Genomic DNA, 22,359 nt, shown 5'->3' on the forward strand with positions numbered 1-22,359 from the left:
AAAATAAGCAGTGTTTCCTACGTGAATACTATAGCGTTTGTTTATTGTGCTTTCTTCGGCCTCGACCCTCCAAATTGGTCTCTTACCCCACCTTCAAGTTCCACGAATGGGCTCTCACTCCTTCCAAAAACGAGTTAGACTTGCCCCGTCGGCGGTGTGTAAGCGCTGGCAGGCTAGAGTCTGAGGCAGTGCTTTCCTCCGGAAACGTCCCGCTACACCTCCCCGCTCGCGGCGGCGGTGCCGGCTTTTTACTAGACGCTCGCCTCCCTCGGGTCCGAACCCAGCTCTTCGCTCTTCGCCGCCTCTCAAGCGCCCTCACAGTCCTCGGCCAACACCCTCGGCCCTGCCCCGCCGACGCCGCTATCGAGACACCTTCTCGGTTCTCGCCTGTTTGTATCCCAGTCGGTGTTTAAATCTCCTTATTGCCTTTGGCCTTCTCGCTGGGACCGCGCGCTGCCTGCGGGGCCGCCGGGTGGGGTCCCCGTGCTGGGCGGCCCGGGGGCCCGGCGAGGGGAGCTGTGGTTCGGAGGCTGGACCTCCCCTCAGCACCCGGCAAAGCCCCCATTCTGCGCAGCTCCGTGAAGGGGACGAGCCTTCCTGCTCTGAAGTTTGGTGGTGGTGGCCTCCTGCCTGAAACTCCGGCTCGCTCCGGTCCCGTGCCGGCCGCGCTGCCGCAGGAGCGGGTGTGATCCTGCGGCCCCTGCACGCTCCTGCCTGATACTTGGGAAAGACCAGTGATCAGGAAGCCGGTTTACCCGCGGTGACTGCCTCACGGAGTGGGCTCTCTGCGCCAGGCGGGCAGGGGACGCATGCTGGGCATCCTCGGTGGAGGTCAAGCCCGCGAGGGTGCAAAACCTGCAAGGGTCTGCCGGCTGTGAAGAAGGCAGCTGTCAGCGACGCTGTGAGAAAGGGGGCGAAGATTCTTTCACTCCCCGTGATCCGTTTGGGGTCTAGAGTTGGTAACGTGAATGGAAATTGGAAATTCGGTGCGGGGGAACCCTGAGATTCAGCTTTTTCTTATCTGAGAACTGGGAACAGTGTGTATTAGCTATAAATGCACAGAACATGCATCATTGAGGGTAAGCTTGGAAAGAGAGGAAAAGTTGAAGTATGCAACTTTCTGAAACGAAATTTGGAATCGGGTTTTGCCAGGCTGTCCTAATTACTGTAGTACTTCTTTGTTCAGAAGACTTTCAGGTGGGAGACCAGCAGCAGGAGAGAGAAATTCAGACTAATTTGCATTAGAAAAAAAGCTCAGCATGAAGAATTGGTAGGTAAGGTTGCTATGACTGATATCTTAAGTGCACTGCTGGAAAGCATTCTGCTCTATTAGGTAACACCTGAAGCCCCAATCCTGTTACTTAGCATTTCTTTTTTTCTCTCTCTACCCTGAAACTCTACAGAGTTACAAGCTCCTCATTAATTTATGAGTGATACCAAAGAATTATCTCAATCCAGCAAGTATTCAAGCACCTTCCCTGTGTGAGGCATTTTGCTAAGAGCTGCAGAAGAATGGAAGATAGAGGAATTTTCCAGTTAAAACCACAACAACAGTGGACTGACTTGTCAGGTGTAGATGCCTCTTCAATTTAAATCAAAACCAGTCGAGTTTCCAAGGCTGACGTCAAAGAGATGACTACCTGTGTTTTCTTCTAGGAGTTTTATGGTTTCGGGCCTCACGTTTAGGTCTTTAATCCATTTTGAATTCATTGTTGTGTGTGGTGTGAGAAGGTGGTCCAGTTTTCCCAGCATCATTTTTTGAAGAGACTGTCTTTTCCCCATTGTGTATTCTTGCCTCCTTTGTTGTAGATTAACTGACCACATAAGTGTGGGTTTATTTCTGGGCTCTCTACTCTGTTCTATTGACCTATGTGTCTGTTTTATGCCAGTGCCATACGGGCATGTTTTGATGTCTACAGCTTTGTAGTGTAGCTTGAAATCTGGGAAAAACGAGTTGAGTTTTCATTTCATTCTAAATGTATGTCCCCAGATATCTTAATCATTTTGTAGTTTTTCCATCAATGCAGGTAGTCTGCATTTTATTAATTCCAGATACAAGTTTTTCTAGGAAATATAACTAAGAAGCTATGTCCATTTTCCCTAGTGTTTGCACTATCATTGAGTTAATAAAGTCAAAATCAACAACAAAAACGAGGGGATGGTGATTTTCCTTTGGTTTCGGACTAGTGGAATTGTGCAGAAAGGAAGACAAGGTCAGCATGGGCAAATGTAATCCTCTGGTGCTTCCCATACTCTGTTTCCTCTCAGTTCATCCTTTTGGAGGATAGATCCATTTCATAAGATCCTTCAATTCTTCTTTTAGAAGACAGTCCCAGAGGCCAGTTTCAGAAACTCTTTCACTGTGGGTACCAGCAGTTGTCAACTACATCATCTCCTCTTCAACTTCACCCTCCTAAACTATTGTATTGGGAGGAGGGGGTTGGGGGCGGGACAGTCTCTTTTAAAATCTGGCCAAAGCTAAGGACTTTATCCCTAGAAAAAACACATAGCATTCAAAATGTTGCATATCTTTCAGAGGAATAAGACCTCCCTTTAGAACAGGACCGGTGATTTAGTCAGGAAAATGGAAGTGAAGCGAGGATATGGGTCAAACTGAGGAGTTAGAACTTAATTTACTTTGGAATGGAATAAATACTTGGCCCTTTGAGTAAGTGGTCTGTAAATAGAAAGTAATTGTATTATTTGTAAAAGACTAAAGACAGTAGTCCTGTTAGTTTTTAGTTGATCAATATCAGCTTGTAACTTGAATGTTATGAATCCCATTTTTTAATTTTTTCTCTTCCTTCTCAACGAAAGTGCTTCTGAGATTTTTCTCCCAGTACTGATGCCCCATTCAGGGCAGTTTCTCACATACGAACTGTTGTAACCATGAATTGTTCAGGATGGGAGAGGTTGAATTCAAAATTTGAACTTGCTCCCTCACACAGACACATACTCATGTTCACCTTTGGAAAGGAGATGTGTGTGTGCGTGTGCGTGTGTGTGTGTGTGTGTTGTATTACATTACGTAATTACCACATTCAGTATAAACCCCTGTGATAGCAGTAGTTGTGTCTTGGGAGAGAGTTGTTTGTTATTAGGAATGGACACCATCAAGAAACATTTTGGACATAACTTCTTTCAAAGAACAAACCAGCAACCACTGGATTAACTTTCCTTTCTTCTGTCCTAGGGCCGAGGAGCAAGCTCTCCCTTCTCCAGCTCTCAGCCCTATGACTCAAGGTTTCACTGAACTGACCAGACCTCTCATCTGGGGACCTGTCCCCTGCCCTCTGTGCTGCACATTGGACTTGGGTAGGTAGAGAGCCCCCCGGAACTAATAAACTGGGAAAATGGGTCATAGGTAGTGGTGGATTTGATGTGGAGCACAGAATTTCTTAACATTTCCAGAGTCCTAAATCATGCAGCATAATTTAGAAGAAAGGGATAAGAGAGAGAATGCCAGAAAGAACACAGCTTACTCTCTCTTTTTAACTTGGGTCAGGACCAGCCTAACTGATCCTTAGGTATGAAGCAGCTCTGACTTACCTCATCGAGTGACAGCTATGTAGTTGGTCACAACTTTAGAATGCCATTGATAGACATTAATTGGATAAGTAAACTGGTGGAGATCATGGTTTAATTTTAAGATTCCATTTATTTATTTATTTGAGAGAGAGAGTACAAGTGTTGAGGGGCAGAGGGACAAGCAGACTCTCTGATGAGCAGGGAGCCTGACGTGGGGCTCTATCCCAGGACCCCAGGACCCCGGGATCATGACCTGAGCTGAAGGCAGACGCTCAACCGACTGAGCCACCCCGGCTCCCCGAGATCACAGTTTTAATCCAAGCTCTGCCCTTAACTAGGTGTGTTATCTTGGGCAAGTAACAAGTCAATTAAATTCTTTGGACATTCATTTTTTCTGTGTCATATGGGATCAGTGATTCTTGACTACTAAGGTATAATTCTATGCGTCTGAATCACAGGAAGAGTTTATTAAAAAAAAAGAAATACTGGGTCAGAGATTCTGATGTAATTGGACTGGGGCAGACCCAGACATCTCCCTTTATAAAGCCTCCCCAACCCCCAACCAGGAAACACTAATGTCCAGCCAAGACTGAGAATCACTGGGTTAAAGAACTGATTCTAAGATTGTAGCACCTGAAGATAGAAAGCAGGCCCACAAAATCCCTTCTATCATAGCTGGCCCAGGATTACATAGACTCAGTGGTAACCAGGCCTAAACATGCCTTCCTAAGAAGCAATCCACATCAAGCGACTTCAGTTTATTCAGGGAAGGTGCTGTGCCTTCTCACTGGGTCAGCATTCCCACGATGCTTTGCGAGCCCTTAGCACCCAGTACGTTCTGATGGACTGAACTCGGTGTAACTCTGCCTATCCAAGACCATTAGCTGTTCCTAAATGTCCCCAGAGACGCTCATCTCTCTCCTCTGGGTACCCATGCCAGTGTTCAATAGCCTGTTGAAATTTTTTCCTAGAAGTGATCTGTGACTGGTAGGGGTATGGGAGAAAAGTGTCAGCAAGGGATAAGGATGATGGCCTTGATCATTGCTGAAATGTGAGCTTCTGTGTCCAAAGTAAGATAAAAAAGGTGATCCTCACACCTTCTCGGGTAGTCGTAGACTCTCCAGTTACCAGAGCTGGGACAGGAAAACAGGGCGTATTGTTTACCCTAATCATTTGTTTGGACCCAGTCTTGTGCCATTATGTTGTTAATTCTGTAGATGTTCACACTTTGAAAATTATTCTTAGATATAAAGATATAACTTATTAAATTGTAATCCATGAAATTTATTTCTGTTTATCCTACTCTTATTTTCTCCTACTGCCCTTCACACCCCAAAACACCTAGAAGAAAAAAACAGTGTGTATGTGTGACTGTCAGATCAGTAAAAGAGAAACGGACATGAGTTGACAAAAGGATGGAAAGGCATTAAGGAGGAAACAGAACAAGGGCATGAAGGGCCATGGATTGCAAGGAGCTACATTTAATTTCTTTCTTTTCTCTCTACTGTTGGTCTGGAGCTGCTCCAAGTTTATTCTCAAGCTTTCCAAAACTTGGGCAAATCATTGTATATCCCCTGCCATGTGTTGGGAAATACGGGCTTGTGTCCCATGATTCCAGCACGTTCCCTGCTGTCTTCCAAACATGGTGGATAGAGGGTGTCTTCATAGGCGAACTGGCAGGCTAGACACACATGGTCTAATCCAGCACTGGCTGACCCCAGGGCCTGGGCTAATTCTAAACAATGTCTTGGGTTGGGGAATTTTTTTTTTTCTTAGCTTAGGAAAGCTACTGACCCCAGGGTTATTTACCTTTGTGTTTTAGAGGAACTGCCCTTACCTGGTATCAAAAATCAAATGCAGACCTGCAGAACTAGCTCAGCCCCTGCTTCCCCATCTACCTAGAGCTGGTTGCATCCCTGCCATTAAAAAAAAAAAAAAAATCTTGGATTCATTTTTATATGTTTATTGCTGATCCTTATTCTCATATATTTAGTAATATTAGGCACGTGCTGTTTTGTTATTTCTTTACTTTCTCCTTAAATAAAGACAGAGTAAATGGGGGGGACACCTGGCTGGCTCAGTCGATGGAGCCTGTGACTCTAGATCTCAGGGTTATGTGTTCGAGCCCCACACTGGGTGTGGAGATTACTTAAAATCTTTAAAGGAAATATAGGAGTAAATGTTCTATGAGAAGGTGGGTTTTGTCCTCATAACTTTAAGTTAAAACTTTAAATGAAAGGGGCGCCTGGGTGGTGCAGTCGTTGGGCGTCTGCCTTCGGCTCAGGGCGTGGTCCCAGCGTTATGGGATCGAGCCCCACATCAGGCTCCTCTGCTAAGAGCCTGCTTCTTCCTCTCCCACTCCTCCTGCTTGTGTTCCCTCTCTCGCTGGCTCTCTCTCTCTGTCAAATAAATAAATAAATAATCTTAAAAAAAAAAAAAACAAAACTTTAAATGAAAAACTTAATTATGAGTAAACTCAAATGCCCAGTGATGTGTTTAAGCATTTTTCCTCCCACAAACCTGATTTTTGAAGTTAATAAGTATTGTTGGGGTTGTTCTGGTCTCTAGGAGTGTTATTTGTTTGCTTTTTAAATCTTTATTCCCTCAAAACAAATGTTGCAACATAATTAGAAAAGACTATCCTGTGGAAATGTTGCAAGATAATTAGAAATGATAAAATTTTCTTAACTAACCCCTGTCTGATTGAACGCTTTTAACAACAGAATCCAAAGCTAGCAGGGGTTTTCATTTCTTCCTTCCTTCCTTCATTGATTCACTCATTCATTCAACCAATGTCCAGTGAATTTCTGTTCTGTACCTGTCCTCTTGTAGTTTTCATTCTCACGAAGGGCAGAGGACAGGCAGACAATGAAGTAACATACAGTGTGGGTCAGAGGGTAATGTGTGCTATGTGATAAAAGTAAAGCTGGGGGGAAGGCAGTGGAGGGCCTCGTTGGGCAATTTTTAAAATAAGCTAGTTAGAAAAAGCTTCAGCTGGAAAACAATGTTGAGCTGAGACCTGAAAGTGGTGAAGGAGAAGGTTCTGAGGAGCTCTGGGGCAGGAGTCAGGTGTGTGCCTGGCACACAGCAGGAATGTCCCAGTGCCCAGAGCAGAGGGACAAGGTGGGAAGTAGGAGGAAATGAAAGAGCCGGCTGTGGAGCAGGAGCTTGGGAGAATGCTGAAGATCAGATGGGGCCTTCTAGGGCCTTTTCAGAGGGATGCTTGCAGAGTGATTGGAAGATGAGGTTTCTTACTGTTTAGTCCAAATTCCAGCAACCCTGGGATCTGTTTCTTCTTTTTTACACCCCCTGCGTGGTGTCCAGCTTTCCTTCCCTCACCAGTCAGCCCCCACCCATTCTTTCCTTTGGGATTCCATCTCCCCAAGGCTGGCCATGGAGTGGGATTCAGTCTCCCATTCTCCTTGCTGGCTTGGTACCCTGCAGGTGGGGCTCTCCCTTCCTTTTTAAAGAATGTGCTGCTAGTTGCTAAAGAATAAAACTGGCAGGTAGTACCAAAGCCAACAACGGGGAGAGAAATTAGTAAATGTGTAGAAAATATATCTTGGTTTCTACTGTAGCCCAGGCAGAAAGGGGCCGCATTGCTGGTAGGCTGATTTAGCCTGTGTGTGTTGGGTCTGCATGTTGTTTTAGAAATACTGTGTAACATTTAAAAAGAGATAGTTTTGCTAAAATGTAGTTTCAAGTTCTTTTTAAAAATTGGATGTTCTGGGGCGCCTGGGTGGCGCAGTCGTTAAGCGTCTGCCTTCGGCTCAGGGCGTGATCCCGGAGTTCTGGGATCAAGCCCCACATCAGGCTTCTCCGCTAGGAGCCTTCTTCTTCCTCTCCCACTCCCCCTGCTTGTGTTCCCTCTCTCGCTGGCTGTCTCTATCTCTGTCGAATAAATAAATAAAATCTTTAAAAAAAAAAAAAACTTGGATGTTCTATCTATATGAAGTTGTGGGATGCGGGGAGCCTGCGTGGCTCAGTGAGTTGAGCATCCAACTCTTGGTTTCCTCTCAGGTTGTGATTCAGCATCCTGAGATCGAGCCCCACGTTGGGCTCTGCACTCAGCGTAGAGTCTGCTTAAGATTCTCTCTCCCTCTGCCCTGCCCTGCCCCTACCCTGCAAGCACACGTGCCTGCTCTCTCTCTCAAATAAATAAATCTTTGTATGAAGTTGTAGAATCGGCAAAACTACTCAATGGTGATTTCAAGGTTATGGCAGGGATTAACCAGGTGGGAGCACGGGGAAAATTTCTGGGTGACGAAAAGGTTCTATTCATAATAGCCTGAAATGCACGGTGGAACTCATTAAAACCACACACGGATCTGTGCAGTTCACTATATGTAAATTAAACCTGTATATAAAGGACGATTTTAAATGGAAGCCAGTATTCAGCAAGAGCTGAGTGGGAGCTAACCACTCTGGGCTGGCACAGACTCACCTGGTTCCCTCCAGTCATTGTCGTTACCCAGCTGGTCCCCTCGGGGATTCCCACGGCAGACTCTCCGTGATTTTGCTTTCAGCTGTCAGTGGGGAGCAGATCTGTAGGGCGCCTGGTATGTTTAGTTGGCAACAGAGAAAATAGTACCTGCCTCTAGGGTTCTATGTGAAGCAGGTAACAAAAGCAAACCTGGTAGCTTAGGTCAGTCAGGGAGCACGTCCACATCCCTCTCTCAGTGGAATTCTCAAACCTAGGGTTCTGGGATGTCTCTGAACATGACTCTCACTCTTCAGCCAGGGGTCTCCTGTGTTTGCAGACACCTCCTCTGAGAGGATTCAGAAAGTCCTTTGTGCTCCTATCATCATCAGCGTTTACAACTTGCTTTTATGACATTTGTTCCAAAAATGGTAGTGTGTACCATGGAAATCCTAGAAAGTACAAATAAAAACAAAATAAAGTTAGCCATGATTCCACTATCCAAAGGTAACTTCTATTTACAGTTTTGTGGTAAATGCTTTCAAATCCTTCTCCATACTTTTTTTTTTTTTTTTAAGATTTTATTTATTTATTCTACAGAGAGAGAGACAGCCAGTGAGAGAGGGAACACAAGCAGGGGGAGTGGGAGAGGAAGAAGCAGGCTCATAGCGGAAGAGCCCTGATGTGGGGCTCGATCCCACAACGCCGGGATCACGCCCTGAGCCGAAGGCAGACCCTTAACCGCTGTGCCACCCAGGCGCCCCTCTCCATACTTCTGTGCATTTTATATGAAAAATGTGTTGATGAAATTTAACATTCACCTGCTCAATTTTCAAAATGAAAAACAATAAATGAAGGATTAAGCACAAGCATTTGCCTTCTCTCTGTCCTGTAACTCTTTTTAAAAGGCTGTAAAATTATGCGAAGAATAGGAGGAACTCTGAAGAGAATGAGATAGGCAAATGTTTGGAGAAAAGTAACCAATGAAATGGAACTAAGGATTAGTGCAAGAAGTACCGCCATGGGAATGAGAGTGGTCTTCTAGAAAGAAGCTCTGGGCACGGAGTCAGCAAGGATAGAGCAGGCATGAGCAGAGGCATTAAAGCAGAGAGATTAATGGAAAATTCTTATGCATTAATTAAAATGAAACAGTGCTTCTAATATGAGTTAGGTATTACAGATAAATCCTTTCTCTTCCTAGCACTTGGAAAGAGGGTGGGCCCTAGCCTACAGGCCAGTTCTTGCCCCTTTTCCCTCAAATCAAGCAGGCACTCTGCAGAGCTGACTCTGGTACACAAAACCTCCTAATCATCATTCCATTCAGGGAAGGGTCCGATGCTGGAAACACTTGATACGTGGTAGTGGAGGAAAACGAGAAAAGTTAATAAAGTCTTTAATTTATAAATATATAATTAAGAAGAACCTGACATATGAAGGAGCATTTAAAAAAAAAAGATTAACAGTCTAATGCCAGAGGAGAGATCATTCAGAGAAATCATAAAATCGCTTTTAAAAAATCCAAGTACCCTCACAGAGATTAAAATAATATTGTTTCCATACACAAAAACAGAGTTCTTTTAAGAGGGAACAATCAGAAAAGAGAGCAAAAAAGTCTCAATTAAAAAAAAATTATTAATAAAAATAACTTATTAGAAGGACTAAAAGATAAAGTTTAAGAAATCTAGTGCAACACTGTATGTTTACTGGAATTAAAAAAAAAAAAGTTTAAGAAATCTCCTGAATGTACAACCAAATGTCAAAGAGACAGAGAATATATATGCTAGAAAAGATGAAAAAACAGGAGCAGTCCAGTAAGTCCAATATCAACTTATTACAGTTCTAGAAAAAAATAAAAATAAAAAAAATAAAAATGGAGAGAGAGAGATCAACAAAGAAATACTAGGAAAAAATTCCTGTAGTTGAGGAAAAGTAGGAAATAAAAATGATCCATTGGGACGTCTGGGTGGCTCAGTCAGTTAAGCGTCTGCCTTTGGCTTGGGTCATGATCCCAGGGTCCTCGGATGGAGCCCCACATCGGGCTGTCCTGCTCAGCGGGGAGCCTGCTTCTCTCTATGCCTCTCCCCCTGCTTGTGCTCTCTCTCTGTCAAATAACTAAAATCTTAAAAAAAAATTTTTTTTTTAAAGGATCCATCAAGTGAATGGGAGAAAATCCATACAAATATACATTCATTATAAAATTTCAGAGTCAAGGATATAGAGAGGCTCCTAAAATTACTTTCTAAAAGGGAATATGAAGTTACTGAAGATTGACATAAAGTTTCTCATCAACGAACTGTGTACTAAAATGTAATAAAGCAATGCCTTCAAAATTATGAGGAAGGGGACTCCTGGTTGGCTAAGTTGGTTAAACATCCAACTCTTGATTTCAAAGATTCAGGCCCTTTCCTTCCATGTACCTTTTCTGAATCAATTACCAAAGGATGTGTTCCAGCAAAATGAGGGTAGAAAGTGAGAAGGAGGAAAATGTGGAATAAGAAAGAGTGTAACTCCCCAAGTCAATTAAAATAAATCCTAGGCTGACAGATGTGCACCAGACCTAGAAAGAAATTAATGCGAATTAGTTCAAGTAGTCAGTAAGCTCCAAGGCAAATGACTTTTATTAGATAGAACCAGTAATGAAACAATTTTAATGTAGTTATAATAATGGGACATCTGGCAACATAAAGGACTAAGCTGACTCATATGTACAAACACACAAAAACAAAAGATAAACTTTAAATAAAGTTAAAGTTAAATAAACTTAACTTTAAATGAGTTACCAGAAGAATGCAGAAAAATGTTTTAAAAGAACTCAGTGGAGAGTCTGCTAACCCTCTCCCTACTCATGCTCCCTCCAGCTCTCTTTCGTGGGCGCGTTCTCTCTCAAATAAATAAATAAAGTCTTTTTAAAAAATAGTAATACAACCTAGCAAAAATAATGAGAAGGAGATTTAAATATAATTTTTAATGGTAAGCATTCACAGATAATGTCTAAATTCAGTGATTTAAAAAAAATAGTGTTATCGTTCTATTAGAATAGTAGTTCTCAAACTTTTAAAAATATATTTTAAAACATTTTTTATTTAAATTCAATTTAGTTTACATATAGTGTATTTTTAGTTTCAGGGGTAGAATGTAGTGATGTGTCAGTTGCATGTAACACCCAGTACTCATCACATCAAGTGCCCTCCTTAATGCCCCATTACCCCATCCCCCCAACCTCCCCTCCATCAACCCTCAGTTTGTTTCTTAGAGTTAAGAGTCTCTTATGGTTTGCCTCCCTCTCTGTTTTTATCTTGTTTTCTTTTTCCTTCTCTTCCCCTATGTTAATCTGTTTTGTTTCTTAAATTCTAATTATGAGTGAGATCGTAAGATATTTGTCTTTCTCTGACTGACTTATTTTGCTTACCCTCTTGTTCCATCTACATTGTTGCAAACGGCAAGATTTCATTCTTTTTGATGGCTGAGTAATATTCCATTGTAAATATATATACCACATCTTCTTTATCCATTCATCAGGCGATGGACAGCTGGGCTCTTTCCATAGTTTGGCTATTGTGGACATTGCTTTTATGAACATTGGGGTGCATGTGCCCTTTAGAATCACTATTTTTGTATCCTTTGGATAAATACCTAGTAGTGTAATTGCTGGGTCATAAGGTAGTTCTGTTTTTAACTTTTCGAGAAAGTAGTTCTCAATCTTAGAGATTTGGAAATGTGTCAAAGTGACTGAAGGGTACTGCTGGCATTTAGTGTCAGGGACAAAGATGCTAAATGCACAGGACAGTTCCACACAAGTCCCACCAAGAATACTAATAGCACTTTTTAAGAAATGCTGTTGTAGAGTTCAAAATAAATCCACCAGAGGAACTAAAAACAAAAATGATTTTAAGAAAATAGTTGCTTCAGGGAATAAGGCTCCACTTGGGGAGAAGAGGGGTGGAAAACTGTTGCTTTTCATGACTATCCCTCCTATAATACTTGCAGTTTTATTGTGTCTGTATTATTATGACCTAAAGTTACCATTTTAGAAAAAGAAATGACTGGTAAACCACTAGATTCTTCTTCCATTCTAACTTAAAGTTCAGAACTTTTTTTTTTAAAGATTTTATATATTTACTTGAGAGAAAGAGTATTAGTGGGAAGGAGGCGCAGAGGGAGAGGGAGAAGCAGACTCCCCACTGAGCAGGGACCCCCAACGCAGAACTTTTTCTTATTAAAATATCTGTCACTCAAACCTAAGCAGCAATTTGAATTGCCGAGCTTTTTACTCTCAAGAAGATTCTGGAAGCATATTTCATGAGTATTAATGATCTTACAAGTGTTCCAGGTGAAAAATAAATCTTAGCATTTATCAACTTATGGAGTCACAGCAAATCTGTGTTAGAGGGGACTTCATTTTTAATGGAATTGAATCATTTTTCTGTAGCAGGGTGGTTTCGATCAGTAGTTCTATACAGAACAAAGTAGAATGGGAATAGAGTCAAATAACTAGAGCATATGGACTCATTGGGAGCCTAGAACCAGCCCCTTTACAGTCCTACACCTGGCTCTGTTCAACCTCTCCAGTTTCATTTTCTGTAACCACTAAAAACACAATTTCTACGAATGCTTTTGGTGTTCTCTGAACATATTGTATTAATTTTTACCTTTCATGTCTTTGTGCAGAATCACATGCCCTACTTCTGCCTTCTACCCGGTATTCAAGAGCGGCTTCGAATCCCGTATCCTCTCTGAAGCCTTTCAGTGTGTTTAAAAACCGCCATGCTTCCTAAGCAGCAAATCACGGCAAGTGAGAACACATGCCTGTAATTACTATCATTTCAGTAACATTAGATAAACATTCTGGCATGGTCAATCTGACACACCATTAATGAGGCAGCATTGCATACATGCATGGTTCCTGAAATCAGCAGGCCTGAGTCCCATCCTGGCTGTTCTTATCCTATCAGAGCCTCAGATACATCATCTGAAAAACACGTGGGTGCTAGGAGTCTTTAATTCCACTGTCTCAGTGAATGTTAACTGCTGTAATTACGTTTAACTATTATTGTGCATAAAGCAGCAGCTCACATAAATATGTACCATTCATATTAAGTCAACTTGTAGTTTTTATATACTTACTTTGTAAGTTACCCAATACTTAAAATGAGTATTGACATTGTTTAAAGGTGAACTTTTTTTTTTTTATTATCTCATGTGAACTCACACAGACCAAAACCAAAATTCCACTTGTAATAGCAAAAATTTGGGGTTGCCTGGCTGTCTCAGTCAGTAGAGCATGTGACTCTTGAGCTCAGGGTTGTGATTTCGAGCCCCACGTTGGGCATAGGGCCTACTTAAAGTAGCTGAAGTGTCTAATAATAGGGAAGGTGGTTAAATCATTGTATATGTATATTAGAAAATATTATGCAACCATTAAAAATTATGCTTCTGCAATTGTCATTAACATGGCAAAATGCTTATGATATCATGTTAAGTAAAAATTTATTATTTTATTTTTATTTTTTATTTTTTATTTTTTTAAAGCTTTTTAAAAAATATTTTATTTTCTCTTGAGAGAGAGAGAGCACAAGCAGGGGAAGCTGCAGGCAGAGGGAGAAGCAGACTCCCTGCTGAGCAGGGAGTCCGATGTGGGACTTGATCCCAGCACCCTGGGATCATGACCTGAGCCAAAGGCAGATGTTTAACCGACTGAGCCACCCGGGTGTCTGAGTAAAAAATTTTTAATACAGGGACGCCTCGGTGGCTCAGTCAGTTGGGCATTGACTCTTGATTTTGGCTCAGGTCATGATCTCAGGATTGTGAAATAGAGCCCTGCGTCTGGTTCTATGCTCAGTGTGGTCTGCTTCAAATTCTCTCTCCCTCTCCCTCCACTTCCTCTCTCTCAAATAAATTAATAAAATCTTTAAAAACAAAAATTTTAGGGGCGCCTGGGTGGCACAGCGGTTGGGCGTCTGCCTTCGGCTCAGGGCGTGATCCCGGCGTTATAGGATCGAGCCCCACATTGGGCTCCTCTGCTATGAGCCTGCTTCTTCCTCTCCCACTCCCCCTGCTTGTGTTCCCTCTCTCGCTGGCTGTCTCTATCTCTGTCAAATAAATAAAATCTAAAAAATAAATAAATAAAAACAAAAATTTTAATGCAAAACTATTAAGACAATATCCAGCCATGTAAATATACATTATATATACACAAATGTACATATTCATAAGATACATTGAACATGTATTATTTTTGCATGAGAAAATGAAACATTTCTAAATTTCCACAGTGCTCATATATTTTATAAGGAAAAAAATCATGATTTATATATCAAAGGCCCTTGATCTCATTTCCTAAATGATATTTCCTTGCCAATAATCTTTTGCTCCCATCCCCAGAACCTTCCGTGTTCTATATGCTCTATCATTTCATATGCTTCTACCCACCTGTAAGAAATCCTTAAAAGGAGGTAGGAGGCTGCAAAGACATTAGATGACAAGGGTCCTGAGGGCATATATCATAGCTTACTGGTCTCTAAGCCAACATGGATGTGACAGCCAAACATGGAGGTAGAGAGTCAGTAGAATGATATTGAATGAATGAGTGGATAGAGACCCAAGGCATTGAGAAATGGAGCAGGTAAAAGGAAATAAGTGTGAGATTGATTAAAAAGGTAATCGTAAATATCTCTGGAGTCCCTTATTTTACGTGCTTTATAACTCTCACATTAACCCCAGTGCAGCAGTGTTGGGACTGGGGAGGCAAATGATGAGCGTCTGTGTAACAGCATGCTGTGCAGCTATGTAGAAAATATAACAATGTGCGGGTGCCTGGGTGGTTCAGCCCATTGGGTATTGACTCTTGGTTTCAGCTCGGGTCATGCTCTCAGGGTCATGAGATCGAGCCCCACTTCCGGCTCCATGCTCAGCAAAGAGTCTGCTTGAGATTCTCTCTCTCCCTCTCCCCCTCCCACGCTTGCTCTCTCTCTCTCTCTCTCAAGTGGATAAATACTTTTTAAAAAATGAGGAATCCATTTTATAGTGATATGGAAAGATCACCAAGAGATATTAAGTGAGAAAAGCAAGGTGTGGAACAGTATTAAGTCATGCTACCGTCATGAGAAGGAGACTATGTATTCATATCCGTCTGCGTAAAATATTTCTGGAAAGACACACAGGAAGTTGCCTTCCAGCCATAGAACAAAAGTGAGACTACACTTTAATTCTTTTTATACATGAATTTTTGAGCCATGTGAGTATATTAATGATTCAAAAAGATAATTAAATAAAAACAGAGGAAAAATCATTATCCCCATTTTCAAATAAGCAACTTGAGATTGAAGGAAATGAGGCCCCCTGCCCACAGCAATAATTATAACAGTCACACTTATTGAGCACTTACTGTGTGCCAGCGCCCCCCCACGATAAGTGCTTTGGAAACATTCTCTAATTTATTCCTCACAGATCTATATTGAAGTTTTATGTTTATTTCAGTGTTACTGCTGAAGAATCTGAAGGAAACCTAGAATGTATTTTCCAATCCAGGACACTTTTGGAAATAATAATTACTCTGGGACAGCAAGCATAAGCCAGGACTTAGGATCCCCCCCTTAGAGAAGTCAAATAATGTGCCAGGTGTCCTATCATCATGGCAGAATCAGAACATGGTCTGTGGGACTCCACAGCCTGGACGTAACTGCTGTTTACAGATAAGCAGATGAAGGGACAGAAAACTGATGTACCTTGCAAAAAACACACAGCTGTTAAGTGCCAGTTCCAGCCTCCAAACATGGTCCTTCTGAACCCAAACCCTATAATGTACGATGTTGCATCTTTGGATAGAAATCTCATAATCCTTTAGCAGAGGAATTTAAGAGGAGGATGATAAATCTAAAAGAAGAGGGAAAAGATGAGCAGAGCACCGAGCTAAGGACTCTGGCCGCTTTGGCCCCCACCATCAAACACACGTGGGGAGAAGTCACCAAATGTCTGGGAGACTGCCGCGTGTGGGGGTATGTGCCAGTGTTTTGCGGACAGTGGTCTTGGCCTCACAGAGCTTACCATCCACATTCAGGAGCAGCCTGCAAAGATTTTAGGGCCTTTGGCTCTTTGTACATATTGGCCACCGCAGTTAATCAAATTGTTAATAAGGAAGAGCAGATAATATATGCTAAGAGTCCCAGAAGAATAGAGAGAAGGAAGCAGCTTTTCCAAATCGCTTTCAGGAAAAGGTTGATAAAGTCATAAGTGAAAAATTGTTTTCTGGACTGCAAGTCATGAAGCCTTTTCTGTATGCCATGTCTGTTATAGAAAAGTGCATGCCCTGGGACATGTAGAAAATGTTCATAATAAATAACATTCATTTTTGTTAGTTGACGCCCATAGAGAAATTATGTGAAAGATATAGTAAGTTTGGGCATGTGCTTGCATACTTGGAATGAAAAGGTCGACAACATAAGCATTAGGACAAATTAGATTATTATGTAATTAATTATATAATTGTAATTAGGGTTATAGNGTGTAGAAAATGTTCATAATAAATAACATTCATTTTTGTTAGTTGACGCCCGTAGAGAAATTATGTGAAAGATATAGTAAGTTTGGGCATGTGCTTGCATACTTGGAATGAAAAGGTCGACAACATAAGCATTAGGACAAATTAGATTATTATGTAATTAATTATATAATTGTAATTAGGGTTATAGAAGTCGATTACTTTGAAGAGATGGACGGATGCCCTGAAACTGTCTCTATTCTGATACCTTCAGTCCACAGTGAAGAATACTCACTTTCAAACTGAAAAGCATTACTGAACTGGTGTGTGTGGGGGGGGTGCCTTAACTTTCAGACAACTGAACCCATTCTAGCTAAATCCACAGAGATTTAATTGGTATTTGGGACAAGCTTGCCAAATACTGTTCTCAGAGTGTCGTCACTGGAAATATTACTTAAGGATGAGGAGGACACTAAGACTCAGAGAGGCAAGTTGTTTTTCTGTATTCATTCAACAAGCATTTTTGAGGCCTAAGTAGCCATCACTGAACAGAAGTCAACAGCATTGGGTTTCCCAACAGGCTCTTCCTCAGTCTCCCGCTATGAGCTTTAAATGATTCATATTCCAGAATTACTAACTCAGCATCTCTAAAGGACCTGGAAATCTGTTGTTTCAAGCTCCCTAGGTGATTAGGACACTCTTCCAAGTTGCTGCTGTCTAGTTGGCCCTGTCGTAAAGGTATTGAATGGCTCAGATGCCTGAGGTGCAGAGCTAGGGCTGGACCCTGATCCTGACCTCCATGTTGGAGCATCTCCCACAAAACCATCGTGAATCTCCATTATGGGCAAGCAACTAATTCTTGCTTTTAGTTTGATGTTAAAAAGGGTGCCTCTGTTTTGTTTTTATTTCTAAATATCTGTGCCTTTTAAATTTGATGGCACTTTGAATAGGAAACAAGGTTTGTGTTTTGAGAATATTTTTGGAGAAGTCACTTACTACCCCCACGTGAGCGTAGATGGGTTTTCCCACCTACAAAGGGAGGGAGTTAGATTGGATCATCTTCAAGATGACTTTCAGACCTAGAAATCTATGATGAAAACTGTTTTTAAATCCCTTCTTTCATAGCTGTGGAAAACAGGATTTGAACCTCCAGGTCATTTTGCTTTTCTGTCGCTAGTATTTTTGTTGGAGGACCTGTCAGATTTGTCTCTTTAGACCATCTTAGAAGTAGCTTTTCTCATGTGAGAGTTAGTGTGGTTTTACAAGTTGGTGATTTATGTTTTAATCAGCACACTGGAAGCTCATTATCTGTCAGATAAGAGTCTGGTCATTTGATCTGCTCACGTTGGTCCCTTGGTTTCTTTGCCGCTCTTCTGATAAAGGGGTTATTGATAGCCTTCATGGCTTTAATTATTTAATCATTGATGAGCATTAAAAGTTCCCCAAAAGGACAGCCTTTCTTTATAATACCCTCTTCTCCTGTCCCGTCCTTACCCTTCCCAGCACTCCTTTCTTTTCCCAGGCAAGAAAAACTGCCAAACAGATATCTCAAGGAAACTTAAGACTATAGCCAGGGTCCTAACACCTCAAAAATATTTGAGAATCCCCTCTTTGTCTTTTCCTAACCTAAAGGGAGTTACAGTGGCCATAAGATACCCAGTAAAATTTGAGATAAAACATAAAATTTTAATGTAACTATGCTCTATGCAATATTTGGAACATATCCTAAAAAAGTATTTGGTGTTTGTCTGCATTGAAATTTAATGGACATCCTATATTTTATTTGGCAGCCCTACAGAGAGTATATACCCTAATGATTTCCTAAATCCATCTAATGTTTTGAGATCTTTCTTTGAGACTTGCTCCTAATTTAAACCCAGAAAGAAGTGTTTGTAACAACTGAGACCGTATAAAGTTTAATGGGCCTTGCACGGCTCACCGACACACAACTCTTGTTTTGAGAATGTAACAATAGAAACAAGACTTTGCTTGAAAAACCTAAGCTAGATATTTTTCTGTTTTGTAATTTTTTATTAAATATTTCAAAGACACACATAAGTAAAGACAGTGTTATAATGCATTGCGCACAATTTATTTACACCCTATCCAGTGTTTTCTTTTTTGTTTGGATGAACTTGAGCTATGCATTATCGTCACCTGGAGAGCCTTTTACATTCTCAGCCCCTGCCTGCCTCCCAGACCAATTAAATCTGAATCCCTGGCCGTGGAGTCAGACATCAGTAGCTACCCAGGTGATTGCAGTGAGCAGCCAGGGCTGAGAACCAATTCCCTAAATGAAAATGGCAAATTCAAAGAAGTATTTTTACTGCTACATCATGTCCTTGTATTACAAATTCGTCTTCAAAATTATTTCAAATTATTTGTGGTTTTCTTGTGTCTTTTTCATGTGTATTTCTCTGTCTCTCTTAGGTTTTAAGCCAGTGGTTCTCATTAAAATCATCTTAGGATATTTTTTTAAGAAAATGCCTGGGCTCCCCTCCTGGAGGTTGTGCTCTAATTAGTCTGGTGTGGAGCCCAGGATTTCTTGTTTTTAAAAGCACCTGAGGAGATTCTGAGTTTAGGCAGAGTTGAAAGCCAGTATCTTTTAACATGCCAAATACCTATCTAGCTGATCATCTGAATCTCCTGGGGAACTTTTTTTTAAATTACTTATTATTATTATTATCATCATTATTATTATTTTAGTGGAAGAAAAATGTATGTATTTATTAGTTTCTACTTACAAGTAAGATCACGGACATCAAGTAGACACAGTACTGCCTGGCGATACCTTGTCAATCTCTGGTCTAACTTCTCTTTCCTTAGACCTCCAACAGTCTCTCTTTCCTTCTCACTTTTTTTTTTTTAAGATTTATTTATGTATTTGAGAGAGAGAGAGCAGCGGGGGGTGGGGGCAGAGGGAGAGGGAGAGAGAATCTCAAGCAGACTCCCCGCCAAGCGCTCCTGAGATCATGACCTGAGCCGAAATCAAGAGTCCAACACTTGGGGCGCCTGGGTGGCACAGTGGTTAAGCGTCTGCCTTCGGCTCAGGGTGTGATCCCGGCGTTGTGGGATCGAGCCCCACATCAGGCTCCTCCGCTGTGAGCCTTCTTCTTCCTCTCCCATTCCCCCTGCTTGTGCTCCCTCTCTCGCTGGCTGTCTCTATCTCTGTCAATAAATAAAATCTTTAAAAAAAAAAAAAAGAGTCCAACACTTAACCGACTGAACCACCCAGGCGCCCATCCTTCTCCCTTTCAATACAATTCACAAAAGAGAAAACTCATCTTTCTAGCACCAGATCTACCAGCCTAAGCACATTTATATGCACGTACTCTGCCTTCCCACTGTGGGCAGGGAGGAGCTGTCCCTGTCCTCCCCAAGGTCAGGTCCTGCTGGTACACGAGAGCCTGTGTCTCTTAGGTAACTTTTAAAGCACACATGTAATTGCCCTGCTTAATAAAGTAGAAGGAATTTTGAAGTTCTAGAAGGAGAAATGAGGTGTTGGCAAATGACCTTCAGAGTAATGGGTATCAATGAGGAATCCTGTTGAGAATAGCCAAAGGACTTTTGAGAATAAGGATAAGAATGTCTATACTCAGCCATCAGAAAGGATGAATACCCACCATTTGTATTGACATGGAGGGAAGTGGAGGGGATTATGGTAAGTGAAATAAGCAGAGAAAGACAATTGTCATATGGTTTCACTTATATGTGGAACATAAGGAATAGCGTGGAGGACATTAGGAGAAGGAAGGGAAAAATGAAGGGGGTGGAAATCAGGGAGATGAACCATGAAAGACTATGGACTCCAGGAAACAAACTGAGGGTTTCAGAGGGGAGGAGGTGGGGGGATGGGTTAGCCCAGTGATGGGTATTAAGGAGGGCACGTATTCCAATGAGCACTGGGTGTTATATGCAAACAATGAATCGTGGAATACTGTATCAAAAACTAATGAAGTACTGTATGGTGACTAACATACCATAATAAAATTTTTAAAAATAAAAAAAAGAATGTCTAATATTTTGGAAATATTTTATTTCCAGGGCACCTGGGTGGCTCAGTCAGTTAAGCATCTGACTTCAGCTCAGGTCATGATCTCAGGGTCCTGGGATAGAGCCCCGAGTTGGGCTCCATGCTCAGCAGCGAGTCTCCTTCTCCCTCTCCCTTCTCCTTTTTAAAAAAGATATTTTATTTCCTTGCTGAGTTTTAATGTAAACACCTATTCTGTTGCTCTGAAATCTTTAGAGAAGGCTGTCACACATGGGTACAACAGTTCATGCCCAAACCCACACAGAGTGATGTCCATTGTCCAGGCCCTACCCCTGGAAATCCTATTTCAGGAGGTTCAAAGTGAGGCCCTGATATTAGTACTTTAAACCTTCCCCAGACCATTGTGTCAGGTTTGGTCCCACTGATTGTAGATGATACAACATCACAATCCATCCCATTGACATCTGGGCAAACTGATGTTGGGGAACAGTAAAATCAATGGTAAAACTGGGTTTTTGCAACAGGGGAAAAAGAAAGTCTGACTCTTATTAGAACTCCCTCAGATCTACCTTGTCTTTTTCTCTTTGAGTGACTCTATGAAAGAAGATATAACCTTTCTGAAATAGGACAGAAGAGGACCAAGGAGGTATACAGACAAATTAAAAAAGAGACCAATAATTATAATCAGTGGGAGGAAAAATGGGAAATTACACAAGTAGTAAGTATAGACCCAGTCTGTGGGGGATTAGTGGTAAGGGAAAACTTCATAGAAGCAGAAGACAAAACCAGGCTTTTGAAAGATACAATGATCAGGGTGTAGGGAGAATGGAAGGAGAGTGAGGGGGGAAATGGCATTTCTCATCAGAATGAACGGAACTGTGGGCATGGGTACCACGGCTGAAAGCAGCTCGAGCGGTACGTTGCCTGAATTACAGATGGTTCTACAACACTGTCATGTAATGTTCTGGAGGAGTTCGGGGGAAGGCAGAGTGGTTGCCTTGCCCTTTGTCAGACTTCACTCACATAAATCAGCCCAGGCGTTCTTAGGTGTTACGATGAGTTCTAGAGTGGTCTTAAAAAGTTAGCCGAGACATGGCCAACCATCCTTGCTAGCTTAAACAAAAGACATATGATCTCTGTTTGTCAGATTCTTCTGCAAGATCCTCTTTCTCCAGACTAACCTGCTCATATCCTCCTTATTGGTACTTGCCTGCATTTGCTGTTAGGCTTCCTTTTTATTCTAGACTCTGGAATTGTTAACCTCCTCAGACATAGGTACTTATTTTTGCGTGATGTTTTGTGGTTGAGCACACGAGCCTGAGTTCAGTGTGAATGTAATTTCTGTTTGGTGAAAAACTAACTTCTCGTCCCGCAGGAATTATATTGAGCAACGTCAGTAATCCCCCGCACTCCTATGGTCACACATAGATACCTAACTGTTAGCTCATGCTAACTCCCATCTCCTCTGATGTTAACTTCCTACAGGTGGGAACAGTGGATTTAGTTGTGCACTTAATTTTCATTATAAGGTATATAGTTCAAATATACAGACAAATACAAAGAATCATGTAACAAACTCCCATTCACTTACTGCAAGGCTTAATCAAATCTAAATGTTTTCCTCTATTTGCACCAATTGTTTTACAAACTAAAACATTGTAGATACAGTAAGTTAAAGCATTATCTCCTCTGAGTCTGATTCCCCTTCTCTCTGAAGGAAACACCACCCTGATCCTAGTGTTTCTCGTTATCATTCCTGGTTTTATACATTTACTACATATATGTGTCCATAAACGTATAGTATTGCTTTATACATTGTTTAACTGTTTAAATTATTGTATCCTTGAAGTATCTGAGCCTTGCATTTTTATTGAAAGTTAAGTTTTTGAGATTTATTGATGATAACACAAGTAGATTTAGTTCACTTTTTAAAACTACTTTATA

The 22,359-nt window shown here is 41.5% G+C and overlaps 1 protein-coding gene across 1 annotated transcript in view; it reads left to right on the plus strand.

Annotated features, from left to right (window-relative positions):
• Positions 1 to 1,441: 1,441 nt before the first annotated feature.
• SLC26A5 (solute carrier family 26 member 5) overlaps positions 1,442 to 22,359 on the plus strand; it is a 51,389-nt gene continuing 30,471 nt past the window's right edge. Inside the window, exons 1-2 of the mRNA XM_034666811.1 lie at positions 1,442 to 1,570; positions 3,194 to 3,315. The gene's annotated coding sequence lies outside the window, so the exon portion shown is untranslated. The remainder of the gene's footprint in view (positions 1,571 to 3,193; positions 3,316 to 22,359) is intronic.

This window comes from Ailuropoda melanoleuca, chromosome 1 (assembly GCF_002007445.2).
Source record: "Ailuropoda melanoleuca isolate Jingjing chromosome 1, ASM200744v2, whole genome shotgun sequence".
In the NCBI taxonomy this organism is placed as follows: domain Eukaryota; kingdom Metazoa; phylum Chordata; class Mammalia; order Carnivora; family Ursidae; genus Ailuropoda; species Ailuropoda melanoleuca.